The following is an 18,563-nucleotide window of genomic DNA, read 5'->3' on the forward strand; positions in this document are numbered from 1 at the left end:
CTATATCTATAAACATGGAAATATCTGCACTGCCATCTGTAAAAACATGGAAATAACTATACAGTCATCTCTATACACATGGAAATATCTACAATGCCATCTGTATACACATGGAAATATCTACACAGCCATCTGTATAAACATGTAAATATTTATGCTGCTGTCTCTATAAACATGGAAATATCTTCACCGCCATCTCTATAAACATGAAAATATCTACACTGCCATCTCCATAAACATGGAACTAACTACTCCGCCATCTGTATAAACATGGAAACATCTACACCGCCATCATGTGAATTAGGAAATATCTACAATGCCATCTGTATAAAGATATAAATATCTGCACCGCGAGCTGCATAAACATGGAAATATCTACAACGCCATCTATATAAACATGGAAATATCTACACCGCTATGTCTATAAACATGGAAATACCTACACCGCTATCTCTATAAGCATGGAAATATCTACACCGCTATCTGTATAAACATGGAAATATCTACGCCGCTATCTGTATAAACATGGAAATATCTATACCGCGATCTGTATAAACATGGAAATATCTACACCGCGATCTGTATAAACATGGAAATATCTACACCGTGATCTGTATAAACATGGAAATATTTACACCGCTATCTGTATAATCATGGAAATTTCTACACCGTTATCTGTATAAATGTGGAAATATCTACACCGCTATCTCTATAAACATGGAAATATCTACACCGCCATCTGTATAAACATGGAAATACCTATATAGACATCTGTGTAAACATGGAAATATCTACACCACCATCTGTATAAACATGGAAATATCTTCAATGCCATCTGTATACACATGGAAATACCTACACGGCAATCTGTGTATAGATGGAAACATCAACACCGCCATCTGTACAAACTTGGAAATATCTACACTGCTATCTCTATAAACATGGAAATATCTACACTGCGGTCTGTAGAAACATGGAAATATCTACACCGGTATCTGTATAAACATGGAAATATCTACACCACAATCTGTATAAACATGGAAATATCTACACCACGATCTGTATAAACATGGAAATATCTGCACCGCTATCTCTATAGACATGGAAATATCTACAAAGCTATCTGTATAAACATGGAAATACCTACACAGTCATGTGTAGGAACATGGAAATATCTACACTGCCATCTGTATAAACATAGAAATATCTACACAGCCCTCTGTATAAATATGGAGATAACTGCATAGGCATCTGTATAAACATGGAAATATCTGCACCGCTATCTACATAAACATGGAAATACCTACACTGCTGTCTCTATAAACATGGCAATATGTGCACCGCTATGTGTATAAACATGGAAATATCTCCACTGCTGTCTGTATAAACATGGAAATATCTCCACCGCTTTCTGTATAAACATAGAAATATCTACAGCGCCATCTCTATGAACATTGAAATATCTACACTGCAATCTGTAAAAACATAGAAATATCTACACAGTCATCTGAATAAACATGGAAATATCTACACTACCATCTGTATAAAGATGCAAATACCTTCAATATCATCTGTATACACATGGAAATATCTACAAGACATATGTATAAATATGGAAATATCTACACCGCCATCTGTATAAACATGGAAATATCTACACTGCCATCTGTAGAAAGATGGAAATATCTACACCGCTATCTCTACAAATATGTAAATATCTACACCGCCATCTCTATAAACATGAAAATATCTACACTGCCATCTCCATAAAGATGGAAGTATCTACTCCGCCATGTGTATAAACACGGAAATATCTACACCACCATCTGTGAAAACATGGAAGTATCTACACCGCTATCTGTATAAACATGGAAATATCTACGCCGCCATCTGTATAAACATGGAAATATCCACACGGCCATCTGTGTATAGATGGAAATATCAACACCGCCATCTGTACAAACATGGAAATATCTACACCGCTATCTCTATAAACATGGAAATATCTGCACTGCCATCTGTAAAAACATGGAAATACCTATACAGTCATCTGTATAAACATGGAAATATCTACAATGCCATCTGTATACACATGGAAATATCTACACAGCCATCTGTATAAACATGTAAATATTTATGCTGCTGTCTCTATAAACATGGAAATATCTTCACCGCCATCTCTATAATCATGAAAATATCTACACTGCCATCTCCATAAACATGGAACTAACTACTCCGCCATCTGTATAAACATGGAAACATCTACACCGCCATCATGTGAATTAGGAAATATCTACAATGCCATCTGTATAAAGATATAAATATCTGCACCGCGAGCTGCATAAACATGGAAATATCTACAACGCCATCTATATAAACATGGAAATATCTACACCGCTATGTCTATAAACATGGAAATACCTACACCGCTATCTCTATAAACATGGAAATATCTACACCGCTATCTGTATAAACATGGAAATATCTACGCCGCTATCTGTATAAACATGGAAATATCTATACCGCGATCTGTATAAACATGGAAATATCTACACCGCGATCTGTATAAACATGGAAATATCTACACCGTGATCTGTATAAACATGGAAATATTTACACCGCTATCTGTATAATCATGGAAATTTCTACACCGTTATCTGTATAAATGTGGAAATATCTACACCGCTATCTCTATAAACATGGAAATATCTACACCGCCATCTGTATAAACATGGAAATACCTATATAGACATCTGTGTAAACATGGAAATATCTACACCACCATCTGTATAAACATGGAAATATCTTCAATGCCATCTGTATACACATGGAAATACCTACACGGCAATCTGTGTATAGATGGAAACATCAACACCGCCATCTGTACAAACTTGGAAATATCTACACTGCTATCTCTATAAACATGGAAATATCTACACTGCGGTCTGTAGAAACATGGAAATATCTACACCGGTATCTGTATAAACATGGAAATATCTACACCACAATCTGTATAAACATGGAAATATCTACACCACGATCTGTATAAACATGGAAATATCTGCACCGCTATCTCTATAGACATGGAAATATCTAAAAATCCATCTGTAGAAACATGGAAATACCTACACAGTCATGTGTAGGAACATGGAAATATCTACACTGCCATCTGTATAAACATAGAAATATCTACACAGCCCTCTGTATAAATATGGAGATAACTGCATAGGCATCTGTATAAACATGGAAATATCTGCACCGCTATCTACATAAACATGGAAATACCTACACTGCTGTCTCTATAAACATGGCAATATGTGCACCGCTATGTGTATAAACATGGAAATATCTCCACTGCTGTCTGTATAAACATGGAAATATCTCCACCGCTTTCTGTATAAACATAGAAATATCTACAGCGCCATCTCTATGAACATTGAAATATCTACACTGCAATCTGTAAAAACATAGAAATATCTACACAGTCATCTGAATAAACATGGAAATATCTACACTACCATCTGTATAAAGATGCAAATACCTTCAATATCATCTGTATACACATGGAAATATCTACAAGACATACGTATAAATATGGAAATATCTACACCGCCATCTGTATAAACATGGAAATATCTACACTGCCATCTGTAGAAAGATGGAAATATCTACACCGCTATCTCTACAAATATGTAAATATCTACACCGCCATCTCTATAAACATGAAAATATCTACACTGCCATCTCCATAAAGATGGAAGTATCTACTCCGCCATGTGTATAAACACGGAAATATCTACACCACCATCTGTGAAAACATGGAAATATCTACACCGCTATCTGTATAAACATGGAAATATCTACGCCGCCATCTGTATAAACATGGAAATATCCACACGGCCATCTGTGTATAGATGGAAATAACACCGCCATCTGTACAAACATGGAAATATCTACACCGCTATCTCTATAAACATGGAAATATCTGCACTGCCATCTGTAAAAACATGGAAATACCTATACAGTCATCTGTATAAACATGGAAATATCTACAATGCCATCTGTATACACATGGAAATATCTACACAGCCATCTGTATAAACATGTAAATATTTATGCTGCTGTCTCTATAAACATGGAAATATCTTCACCGCCATCTCTATAAACATGAAAATATCTACACTGCCATCTCCATAAACATGGAACTAACTACTCCGCCATCTGTATAAACATGGAAACATCTACACCGCCATCATGTGAATTAGGAAATATCTACAATGCCATCTGTATAAAGATATAAATATCTGCACCGCGAGCTGCATAAACATGGAAATATCTACAACGCCATCTATATAAACATGGAAATATCTACACCGCTATGTCTATAAACATGGAAATACCTACACCGCTATCTCTATAAACATGGAAATATCTACACCGCTATCTGTATAAACATGGAAATATCTACGCCGCTATCTGTATAAACAAGGAAATATCTATACCGCGATCTGTATAAACATGGAAATATCTACACCGCGATCTGTATAAACATGGAAATATCTACACCGCTATCTGTATAAACATGGAAATATCTACACAGCTATCTCTATAAACATTGAAATATCTACACGGCCATCTGTATAAACATGGAAATACCTACAAAGTCATCTGTATAAACATGGAAATATCTACACAGCAATCTGTATAAACATGGATATATCTACACCGGTATCTGTATGAACATGGAAATATCTACACCACGATCTGTGTAAACATGGAAATAACTACACCGCTAATTGTATACACAAGGAAATATATACACCGTGATCTGTATAAACATGGAAATATTTACACCGTATCTGTATAATCATGGAAATTTCTACACCGTTATCTGTATAAATATGGAATTATCTACACCGCTATCTCTATGAACATGGAAATATCTACACCGCCATCTGTATAAACATGGAAATACCTATATAGACATCTGTGTAAACATGGAAATATCTACACCACCATCTGTATAAACATGGAAATATCTACAATGCCATCTGTATACACATGGAAATACCTACACGGCAATCTGTGTATAGATGGAAACATCAACACCGCCATCTGTACAAACTTGGAAATATCTACACTGCTATCTCTATAAACATGGAAATATCTACACTGCGTCTGTATAAACATGGAAATATCTACACCGGTATCTGTATAAATATGGAAATATCTACACCACGATCTGTATAAACATGGAAATATCTACACCACGATCTGTATAAACATGGAAATATCTGCACCGCTATCTCTATAGACATGGAAATATCTACAAAGCTATCTGTATAAACATGGAAATACCTACACAGTCATTTGTAGGAACATGGAAATATCTACACTGCCCTCTGTATAAACATAGAAATATCTACACAGCCCTCTGTATAAATATGGAGATAACTGCATAGGCATCTGTATAAACATGGAAATATCTGCACCGCTATCTGTATAAACATGGAAATACCTACACTGCTGTCTCTATAAACATGGCAATATGTGCACCGCTATGTGTATAAACATGGAAATATCTCCACTGCTGTCTGTATAAACATGGAAATATCTCCACCGCTTTCTGTATAAACATAGAAATATCTACAGCGCCATCTCTATGAACATTGAAATATCTACACTGCAATCTGTAAAAACATAGAAATATCTACACAGTCATCTGAATAAACATGGAAATATCTACACCACCATCTGTATAAACATGGAAATACCTTCAATATCATCTGTATACACATGGAAATATCTACAAGACATATGTATAAATATGGAAATATCTACACCGCCATCTGTATAAACATGGAAATATCTACACTGCCATCTGTAGAAAGATGGAAAATCTACAGCGCTATCTCTACACATATGTAAATATCTACACCGCCATCTCTATAAACATGAAAATATCTACACTGCCATCTCCATAAAGATGGAAGTATCTACTCCGCCATGTGTATAAACACGGAAATATCTACACCACCATCTGTGAAAACATGGAAATATCTACACCGCTATCTGTATAAACATGGAAATATCTACACTGCCATCTGCATGTCCATGGAAATATCTACACCGCCATCTGTATAAACATGGAGATATCTACACGGCCATCTGTGTATAGATGGAAATATCAACACCGCCATCTGTACAAACATGGAAATATCTACACCGCTATCTCTGTAAACATGGAAATATCTGCACTGCCATCTGTAAAAACATGGAAATAACTATACAGTCATCTGTATAAACATGGAAATATCTACAATGCCATCTGTATACACATGGAAATATCTACACAGCCATCTGTATAAACATGTAAATATTTACGCTGCTATCTCTATAAACATGGAAATATCTTCACCGCCATCTCTATAAACATGAAAATATCTACACTGCCATCTCCATAAACATGGAACTAACTACACCGCCATCTGTATAAACATGGAAACATCTACACCGCCATCATGTGAATAAGGAAATATCTACAATGCCATCTGTATAAAGTTATAAATATCTGCACCGCGAGCTGCATAAACATGGAAAGATCTACATCGCTATCTGTATAAACGTGGAAATACCAACACCGCTATCGGTATAAACATGGAAATATCTACACCGCTATGTCTATAAACATGGAAATACCTACACCGCTATCTCTATAAACATGGAAATATCTACACCGCTATCTGTATAAACATGGAAATATCTACACCGCTATCTGTATAAACATGGAAATATCTATACCGCGATCTGTATAAACATGGAAATATCTACACCGCGATCTGTATAAACATGGAAATATCTACACCGCTATCTGTATAAACATGGAAATATCTACACAGCTATCTCTATAAACATTGAAATATCTACACGGCCATCTGTATAAACATGGAAATACCTACAAAGTCATCTGTATAAACATGGAAATATCTACACAGCCATCTGTATAAACATGGATATATCTACACCGGTATCTGTATAAACATGGAAATATCTACACCAAGATCTGTATAAACATGGAAATAACTACACCGCTAATTGTATAAACAAGGAAATATCTACACCGTGATCTGTATAAACATGGAAATATTTACACCGCTATCTGTATAATCATGGAAATTTCTACACCGTTATCTGTATAAATGTGGAAATATCTACACCGCTATCTCTATAAACATGGAAATATCTACACCGCCATCTGTATAAACATGGAAATACCTATATAGACATCTGTGTAAACATGGAAATATCTACACCACCATCTGTATAAACATGGAAATATCTTCAATGCCATCTGTATACACATGGAAATACCTACACGGCAATCTGTGTATAGATGGAAACATCAACACCGCCATCTGTACAAACTTGGAAATATCTACACTGCTATCTCTATAAACATGGAAATATCTACACTGCGGTCTGTAGAAACATGGAAATATCTACACCGGTATCTGTATAAACATGGAAATATCTACACCACAATCTGTATAAACATGGAAATATCTACACCACGATCTGTATAAACATGGAAATATCTGCACCGCTATCTCTATAGACATGGAAATATCTAAAAATCCATCTGTATAAACATGGAAATACCTACACAGTCATGTGTAGGAACATGGAAATATCTACACTGCCATCTGTATAAACATAGAAATATCTACACAGCCCTCTGTATAAATATGGAGATAACTGCATAGGCATCTGTATAAACATGGAAATATCTGCACCGCTATCTAAATAAACATGGAAATACCTACACTGCTGTCTCTATAAATATGGCAATATGTGCACCGCTATGTGTATAAACATGGAAATATCTCCACTGCTGTCTGTATAAACATGGAAATATCTCCACCGATTTCTGTATAAACATAGAAATATCTACAGCGCCATCTCTATGAACATTGAAATATCTACACTGCAATCTGTAAAAACATAGATATATCTACACAGTCATCTGAATAAACACGGAAATATCTACACTACCATCTGTATAAAGATGGAAATACCTTCAATATCATCTGTATACACATGGAAATATCTACAAGACATATGTATAAATATGGAAATATCTACACCGCCATCTGTATAAACATGGAAATATCTACACTGCCATCTGTAGAAAGATGGAAATACCTCCACCGCTATCTCTACAAATATGTAAATATCTACACCGCCATCTCTATAAACATGAAAATATCTACACTGCCATCTCCATAAAGATGGAAGTATCTACTCCGCCATGTGTATAAACACGGAAATATCTACACGACCATCTGTGAAAACATGGAAATATCTACACCGCTATCTGTATAAACATGGAAATATCTGCACTGCCATCTGTAAAAACATGGAAATACCTATACAGTCATCTGTATAAACATGGAAATATCTACAAAGCCATCTGTATACACATGGAAATATCTACACAGCCATCTGTATAAACATGTAAATATTTACGCTGCTATCTCTATAAACATGGAAATACCTTCACCGCCATCTCTATAAACATGAAAATATCTACACTGCCATCTCCATAAACATGGAACTAACTAATCCGCCATCTGTATAAACATGGAAACATCTACCCCGCCAACATGTGAATAAGGAAATATCTACAATGCCATCTGTATAAAGATATAAATATCTGCACCGCGAGCTGCATAAACATGGAAATATCTACACCGCTACCTGTATAAACATGGAAATATCTACACAGCTATCTCTATAAACATTGAAATATCTACACGTCCATCTTTTTAAAATGGAAATACCTACAAAGTAATCTGTATAAACATGGAAATATCTACACAGCCATCTGTATAAACATGGATATATCTACACAGCCATCTGTATATACATGGAAATATCTACACCACTATCTGTATAAACATGGAAATAACTACACCACTAATTGTATAAACAAGGAAATATCTACACCGTGATCTGTATAAACATGGAAATATTTACAACGCTATCTGTATAATCATGGAAATTTCTACACCGTTATCTGAATAAATATGGAAATATCTACACCGCTATCTCTATAAACATGGAAATATCTACACCGCCATCTGTATAAACATGGAAATATCTACAATGCCATCTGTATACACATGGAAATACCTACACGGCAATCTGTGTATAGATGGAAACATCAACACCGCCATCTGTACAAACTTGGAAATATCTACACTGCTATATCTATAAACATGGAAATATCTACACTGCGGTCTGTATAAACATGGAAATATCTACACCGGTATCTGTATAAACATGGTAATATCTACACTACGATCTGTATAAACATGGAAATATCTACACAACGATCTGTATAAACATGGAAATATCTGCACCGCTATCTCTATAGGCATGGAAATATCTACAAAGCCATCTGTATAAACATGGAAATACCTACACAGTCATGTGTAGGAACATGGAAATATCTACACTGCCATCTGTATAAACATAGAAATATCTACACAGCCCTCTGTATAAATATGGAGATAACTGCATAGGCATCTGTACAAACATGGAAATATCTGCACCGCTATCTGTATAAACATGGAAATACCTACACTGCTGTCTCTATAAACACGGCAATATGTGCACCGCTATGTGTATAAACATGGAAATATCTCCACTTCTGTCTGTATAAACATGGAAATACCTCCACCGCTTTCTGTATAAACATAGAAATATCTACAGCGCCATCTCTATGAACATTGAAATATCTACACTGCAATCTGTAAAAACATAGAAATACCTACACAGTCATCTGAATAAACATGGAAATATCTACACCACCATCTGTATAAACATGGAAATACCTTCAATATCATCTGTATACACATGGAAATATCTACAAGACATATGTATAAATATGGAAATATCTACACCGCCATCTGTATAAACATGGAAATATCTACACTGCCATCTGTAGAAAGATGGAAATATCTACACCGCTATCTCCACAGATATGTAAATATCTACACCGCCGTCTCTATAAACATGAAAATATCTACACTGCCATCTCCATGAAGATGGAAGTATCTACTCCGCCATGTGTATAAACACGGAAATATCTACACCACCATCTGTGAAAACATGGAAATATCTACACCGCTATCTGTATAAACATGGAAATATCTACACTGCCATCTGCATGTCCATGGAAATATCTACGCCGCCATCTGTATAAACATGGAAATATCTACACGGCCATCTGTGTATAGATGGAAATATCAACACCGCCATCTGTACAAACATGGAAATATCTACACCGCTATCTCTATAAACATGGAAATATCTGCACTGCCATCTGTAAAAACATGGAAATACCTATACAGTCATCTGTATAAACATGGAAATATCTACAATGCCATCTGTATACACATGGAAATATCTACACAGCCATCTGTATAAACATGTAAATATTTACGCTGCTATCTCTATAAACATGGAAATATCTTCACCGCCATCTCTATAAACATGAAAATATCTACACTGCCATCTCCATAAACATGGAAGCAACTACTCCGCCATCTGTATGAACATGGAAACATCTACCCCGCCATCATGTGAATAAGGAAATATCTACAAAACCATCTGTATAAAGATATAAATATCTGCACCGCGAGCTGCATAAACATGGAAATATCTGCATCGCTGTCTGTATAAACGTGGAAATACCAACACCGCTATCGGTATAAACATGGAAATATCTACAAAGCCATCTACATAAACATGGAAATATCTACACCGCTATGTCTATAAACATGGAAATACCTACACCGCTATCTCTATAAACATGGAAATATCTACACCGCTATCTGTATAAACATGGAAATATCTACACCGCTATCTGTATAAACATGGAAATATCTATACCGCGATGTGTATAAACATGGAAATATCTAAAAGCGATCTGTATAAACATGGAAATATCTACACCGCTATCTGTGTAAACATGGAAATATCTACACAGCTATCTCTTTAAACATTGAAATATCTACACGGCCCTCTGTATAAACATGGAAATACCTACAAAGTCATCTGTATAAACATGGAAATATCTACACAGCCATCTGTATAAACATGGATATATCTACACAGCCATCTGTATATACATGGAAATATCTACACCACTATCTGTACAAAAATGGAAATATCTACACCGCTAATTGTATAAACAAGGAAATATCTACACCGTGATCTGTATAAACATGGAAATATTTACACCGCTATCTGTATAATCATGGAAATTTCTACACCGTTATCTGTATAAATATGGAAATATCTACACCGCTATCTCTATAAACACGGAAATATCTACACCGCCATCTGTATAAACATGGAAATACCTATATAGACATCTGTGTAAACATGGAAATATCTACACCACCATCTGAATAAACATGGAAATATCTACAATGCCATTTGTATACACATGGAAATACCTGCACGGCAATCTGTGTATAGATGGAAACATCAACAGCGCCATCTCTACAAACTTGGAAATATCTACACTGCTATCTCTATAAACATGGAAATATCTACACCGGTATCTGTATAAACATGGAAATATCTACACCACGATCTGTATAAACATGGAAATATCTACACAGCCATCTGTGTATAGATGGAAATATCAACACCGCCATCTGTACAAACATGGAAATATCTACACCGCTATCTCTATAAACATGGAAATATCTGCACTGCCATCTGTAAAAACATGGAAATACCTATACAGTCATCTGTATAAACATGGAAATATCTACAATGCCATCTGTATACACATGGAAATATCTACACAGCCATCTGTATAAACATGTAAATATTTACGCTGCTATCTCTATAAACATGGAAATATCTTCACCGCCATCTCTATAAACATGAAAATATCTACACTGCCATCTCCATAAACATGGAAGCAACTACTCCGCCATGTGTATGAACATGGAAACATCTACCCCGCCATCATGTGAATAAGGAAATATCTACAATACCATCTGTATAAAGATATAAATATCTGCACCGCGAGCTGCATAAACATGGAAATATCTGCATCGCTATCTGTATAAACGTGGAAATACCAACACCGCTATCGGTATAAACATGGAAATATCTACAAAGCCATCTACATAAACATGGAAATATCTACACCGCTATGTCTATAAACATGGAAATACCTACACCGCTATCTCTATAAACATGGAAATATCTACACCGCTATCTGTATAAACATGGAAATATCTACACCGCTATCTGTATAAACATGGAAATATCTATACCGCGATGTGTATAAACATGGAAATATCTAAAAGCGATCTGTATAAACATGGAAATATCTACACCGCTATCTGTATAAACATGGAAATATCTACACAGCTATCTCTTTAAACATTGAAATATCTACACGGCCATCTGTATAAACATGGAAATACCTACAAAGTCATCTGCATAAACATGGAAATATCTACACAGCCATCTGTATAAACATGGATATATCTACACAGCCATCTGTATATACATGGAAATATCTACACCACTATCTGTACAAAAATGGAAATATCTACACCGCTAATTGTATAAACAAGGAAATATCTACACCGTGATCTGTATAAACATGGAAATATTTACACCGCTATCTGTATAATCATGGAAATTTCTACACCGTTATCTGTATAAATATGGAAATATCTACACCGCTATCTCTATAAACACGGAAATATCTACACCGCCATCTGTATAAACATGGAAATACCTATATAGACATCTGTGTAAACATGGAAATATCTACACCACCATCTGAATAAACATGGAAATATCTACAATGCCATTTGTATACACATGGAAATACCTGCACGGCAATCTGTGTATAGATGGAAACATCAACAGCGCCATCTCTACAAACTTGGAAATATCTACACTGCTATCTCTATAAACATGGAAATATCTACACCGGTATCTGTATAAACATGGAAATAGCTACACCACGATCTGTATAAACATGGAAATATCTACACCACGATCTGTATAAACATGGAAATATCTACACCAGGATCTGTATAAACATGGAAATATCTGCACCGCTATCTCTATAGACATGGAAATATCTACAAAGCCATCTGTAGAAACATGGAAATACCTACACAGTCATGTGTAGGAACATGGAAATATCTACACTGCCATCTGTATAAACATAGAAATATCTACACAGCCCTCTGTATAAATATGGAGATAACTGCATAGGCATCTGTATAAACATGGAAATATCTGCACCGCTATCTGTATAAACATGGAAATACCTACACTGCTGTCTCTATAAACATGGCAATATGTGCACCGCTATATGTATAAACATGGAAATATCTCCACTGCTGTCTGTATAAACATGGAAATAACTCCACCGCTTTCTGTATAAACATAGAAATATCTACAGCGCCATCTCTATGAACATTGAAATATCTACACTGCAATCTGTAAAAACATAGAAATATCTACACAGTCATCTGAATAAACATGGAAATATCTACACCACCATCTGTATAAACATGGAAATACCTTCAATATCATCTGTATACACATGGAAATATCTACAAGACATCTGTATAAATATGGAAATATCTACTCCGCTATCTGTATAAACATGGAAATATCTACACTGCCATCTGTAGAAACATGGAAATATCTACACAGCTATCTCTATAAATATGGAAATATCTACAACGCCATCTCTATAAACATGAAAATATCTACACTGCCATTTCCATAAAGATGGAAGTATCTGCTCCGCCATGTGTATAAGCACGGAAATATCTACAACACCGTCTGTGAAGACATGGAAATATCTACACCGCTATCTGTATAAACATGGAAATATCTACACCGCTATCTGTATAAACATGGAAATATCTATACCGTGATCTGTATAAACATGGAAATGTCTACACCGTGATCTGTATAAACATGGAAATATCTACACCGCTATCTGTATAAACATGGAAATATCTACACAGCTATCTCTATAAATGTTGAAATATCTACACGGCCCTCTGTATAAACATGGAAATACCTACAAAGTCATCTGTATAAACATGGAAATATCTACACAGCCATCTGTATAAACATGGATATATCTACACCGGTATCTGTATAAACATGGAAATATCTACACCAAGATCTGTATAAACATGGAAATAACTACACCGCTAATTGTATAAACAAGGAAATATCTACACCGTGATCTGTATAAACATGGAAATATTTACACCGCTATCTGTATAATCATGGAAATTTCTACACCGTTATCTGTATAAATGTGGAAATATCTACACCGCTATCTCTATAAACATGGAAATATCTACACCGCCATCTGTATAAACATGGAAATACCTATATAGACATCTGTGTAAACATGGAAATATCTACACCACCATCTGTATAAACATGGAAATAACTTCAATGCCATCTGTATACACATGGAAATACCTACCCGGCAATCTGTGTATACATGGAAACATCAACACCGCCATCTGTACAAACTTGGAAATATCTACACTGCTATCTCTATAAACATGGAAATATCTATACTGCGGTCTGTATAAACATGGAAATATCTACACCGGTATCTGCATAAACATGGAAATATCTACACCACAATCTGTATAAACATGGAAATATCTACACCACGATCTGTATAAACATGGAAATATCTGCACTGCTATCTCTGTAGACATGGAAATATCTAAAAATCCATCTGTATAAACATGGAAATACCTACACAGTCATGTGTAGGAACATGGAAATATCTACACTGCCATCTGTATAAACATAGAAATATATACTCAGCCCTCTGTATAAATATGGAGATAACTGCATAGGCATCTGTATAAATATGGAAATATCTGCACCGCTATCTACATAAACATGGAAATACCTACACTGCTGTCTCTATAAACATGGCAATATGTGCACCGCTATGTGTATAAACATGGAAATATCTCCACTGCTGTCTGTATAAACATGGAAATATCTCCACCGCTTTCTGTATAAACATAGAAATATCTACAGCGCCATCTCTATGAACATTGAAATATCTACACTGCAATCTGTAAAAACATAGAAATATCTACACAGTCATCTGAATAAACATGGAAATATCTACACTACCATCTGTATAAAGATGGAAATACCTTCAATATCATCTGTATACACATGGAAATATCTACAAGACATATGTATAAATATGGAAATATCTACACCGCCATCTGTATAAACATGGAAATATCTACACTGCCATCTGTAGAAAGATGGAAATACCTACACCGCTATCTCTACAAATATGTAAATATCTACACCGCCATCTCTATAAACATGAAAATATCTACACAGCCATCTCCATAAAGATGGAAGTATCTACCCCGCCATGTGTATAAACACGGAAATATCTACACCACCATCTGTGAAAACATGGAAATATCTACACCGCTATCTGTATAAACATGGAAATATCTGCACTGCCATCTGTAAAAACATGGAAATACCTTTACAATCATCTGTATAAACATGGAAATATCTACAAAGCCATCTGTATACACATGGAAATATCTACACAGCCATCTGTATAAACATGTAAATGTTTACGCTGCTATCTCTATAAACATGGAAATATCTTCACCGCCATCTCTATAAACATGAAAATATCTACACTGCCATCTCCATAAACATGGAACTAACTAATCCGCCATCTGTATAAACATGGAAACATCTACCCCGCCAACATGTGAATAAGGAAATATCTACAATGCCATCTGTATAAAGATATAAATATCTGCACCGCGAGCTGCATAAACATGGAAATATCTACATCGCTATCTGTATAAACGTGGAAATACCAACACCGCTATCGGTATAAACATGGAAATATCTACAATGCCATCTACATAAACATGGAAATATCTACACCGCTATGTCTATAAACATGGAAATACCTACACCGCTATCTCTATAAACATGGAAATATCTACACCGCTATGTGTATAAACATGGAAATATCTACACCGCTATCTGTATAAACATGGAAATATCTATACCGCGATCCGTATAAACATGGAAATATCTACACCGCTACCTGTATAAACATGGAAATATCTACACAGCTATCTCTATAAACATTGAAATATCTACACGGCCATCTTTTTAAAATGGAAATACCTACAAAGTCATCTGTATAAACATGGAAATATCTACACAGCCATCTGTATAAACATGGATATATCTACACAGCCATCTGTATATACATGGAAATATCTACACCACTATCTGTATAAACATGGAAATAACTACACCGCTAATTGTATAAACAAGGAAATATCTACACCGTGATCTGTATAAACATGGAAATATTTACACCGCTATCTGTATAATCATGGAAATTTCTACACCGTTATCTGCATAAATATGGAAATATCTACACCGCTATCTCTATAAACATGGAAATATCTACACCGCCATCTGTATAAACATGGAAATATCTACAATGCCATCTGTATACACATGGAAATACCTACACGGCAATCTGTGTATAGATGGAAACATCAACACCGCCATCTGTACAAACTTGGAAATATCTACACTGCTATCTCTATAAACATGGAAATATCTACACTGCGGTCTGTATAAACATGGAAATATCTACACCGGTATCTGTATAAACATGGAAATATCTACACTACGATCTGTATAAACATGTAAATATCTACACCACGATCTGTATAAACATGGAAATATCTGCACCGCTATCTCTATAGACATGGAAATATCTACAAAGCCATCTGTATAAACATGGAAATTCCTACACAGTCATGTGTAGGAACATGGAAATATCTACACTGCCATCTGTATAAACGTAGAAATATCTACACAGCCCTCTGTATAAATATGGAGATAACTGCATAGGCATCTGTATAAACATGGAAATATCTGCACCGCTATCTGTATAAACATGGAAATACCTACACTGCTGTCTCTATAAACACGGCAATATGTGCACCGCTATGTGTATAAACATGGAAATATCTCCACTGCTGTCTGTATAAACATGGAAATATCTCCACCGCTTTCTGTATAAACATAGAAATATCTACAGCGCCATCTCTATGAACATTGAAATATCTACACTGCAATCTGTAAAAACATAGAAATATCTACACAGTCATCTGAATAAACATGGAAATATCTACACCACCATCTGTATAAACATGGAAATACCTTCAATATCATCTGTATACACATGGAAATATCTACAAGACATATGTATAAATATGGAAATATCTACACCGCCATCTGTAAACATGGAAATATCTACATTGCCATCTGTAGAAAGATGGAAATATCTACACCGCTATCTCTACAGATATGTAAATATCTACACCGCCATCTCTATAAACATGAAAATATCTACACTGCCATCTCCATAAAGATGGAAGTATCTACTCCGCCATGTGTATAAACACGGAAATATCTACACCACCATCTGTGAAAACCTGGAAATATCTACACCGCTATCTGTGTAAACATGGAAATATCTACACTGCCATCTGCATGTCCATGGAAATATCTACGCCGCCATCTGTATAAACATGGAAATATCTACACGGCCATCTCTGTATAGATGGAAATATCAACACCGCCATCTATACAAACTTGGAAATATCTACACTGCTATCTCTATAAACATGGAAATATCTACACTGCGGTCTGTATAAACATGGAAATATCTACACCGGTATCTGTATAAACATGGAAATATCTACACCACAATCTGTATAAACATGGAAATATCTACACCACTATCTGTATAAACATGGAAATATCTGCAAAGCTATCTCTATAGACATGGAAATATCTAAAAATCCATCTGTATAAACATGGAAATACCTACACAGTCATGTGTAGGAACATGGAAATATCTACACTGCCATCTGTATAAACATAGAAATATATACACAGCCCTCTGTATAAATATGGAGATAACTGCATAGGCATCTGTATAAACATGGAAATATCTGCACCGCTATCTAAATAAACATGGAAATATCTACACTGCTGTCTCTATAAACATGGCAATATGTGCACCGCTATGTGTATAAACATGGAAATATCTCCACTGCTGTCTCTATAAACATGGAAATATCTCCACTGCTTTCTGTATAAACATAGAAATATCTACAGCGCCATCTCTATGAACGTTGAAATATCTACACCGCAATCTGTAAAAACATAGATATATCTACACAGTCATCTGAATAAACATGGAAATATCTACACTACCATCTGTATAAACATGGAAATACCTTCAATATCATCTGTATACACATGGAAATATCTACAAGACATATGTATAAATATGGAAATATCTACACCGCCATCTGTATAAACATGGAAATATCTACACTGCCATCTGTAGAAAGATGGAAATACCTACACCG

This window comes from Pan paniscus, chromosome 6 (genome assembly GCF_029289425.2).
Source record: "Pan paniscus chromosome 6, NHGRI_mPanPan1-v2.0_pri, whole genome shotgun sequence".
NCBI lineage: Eukaryota > Metazoa > Chordata > Mammalia > Primates > Hominidae > Pan > Pan paniscus.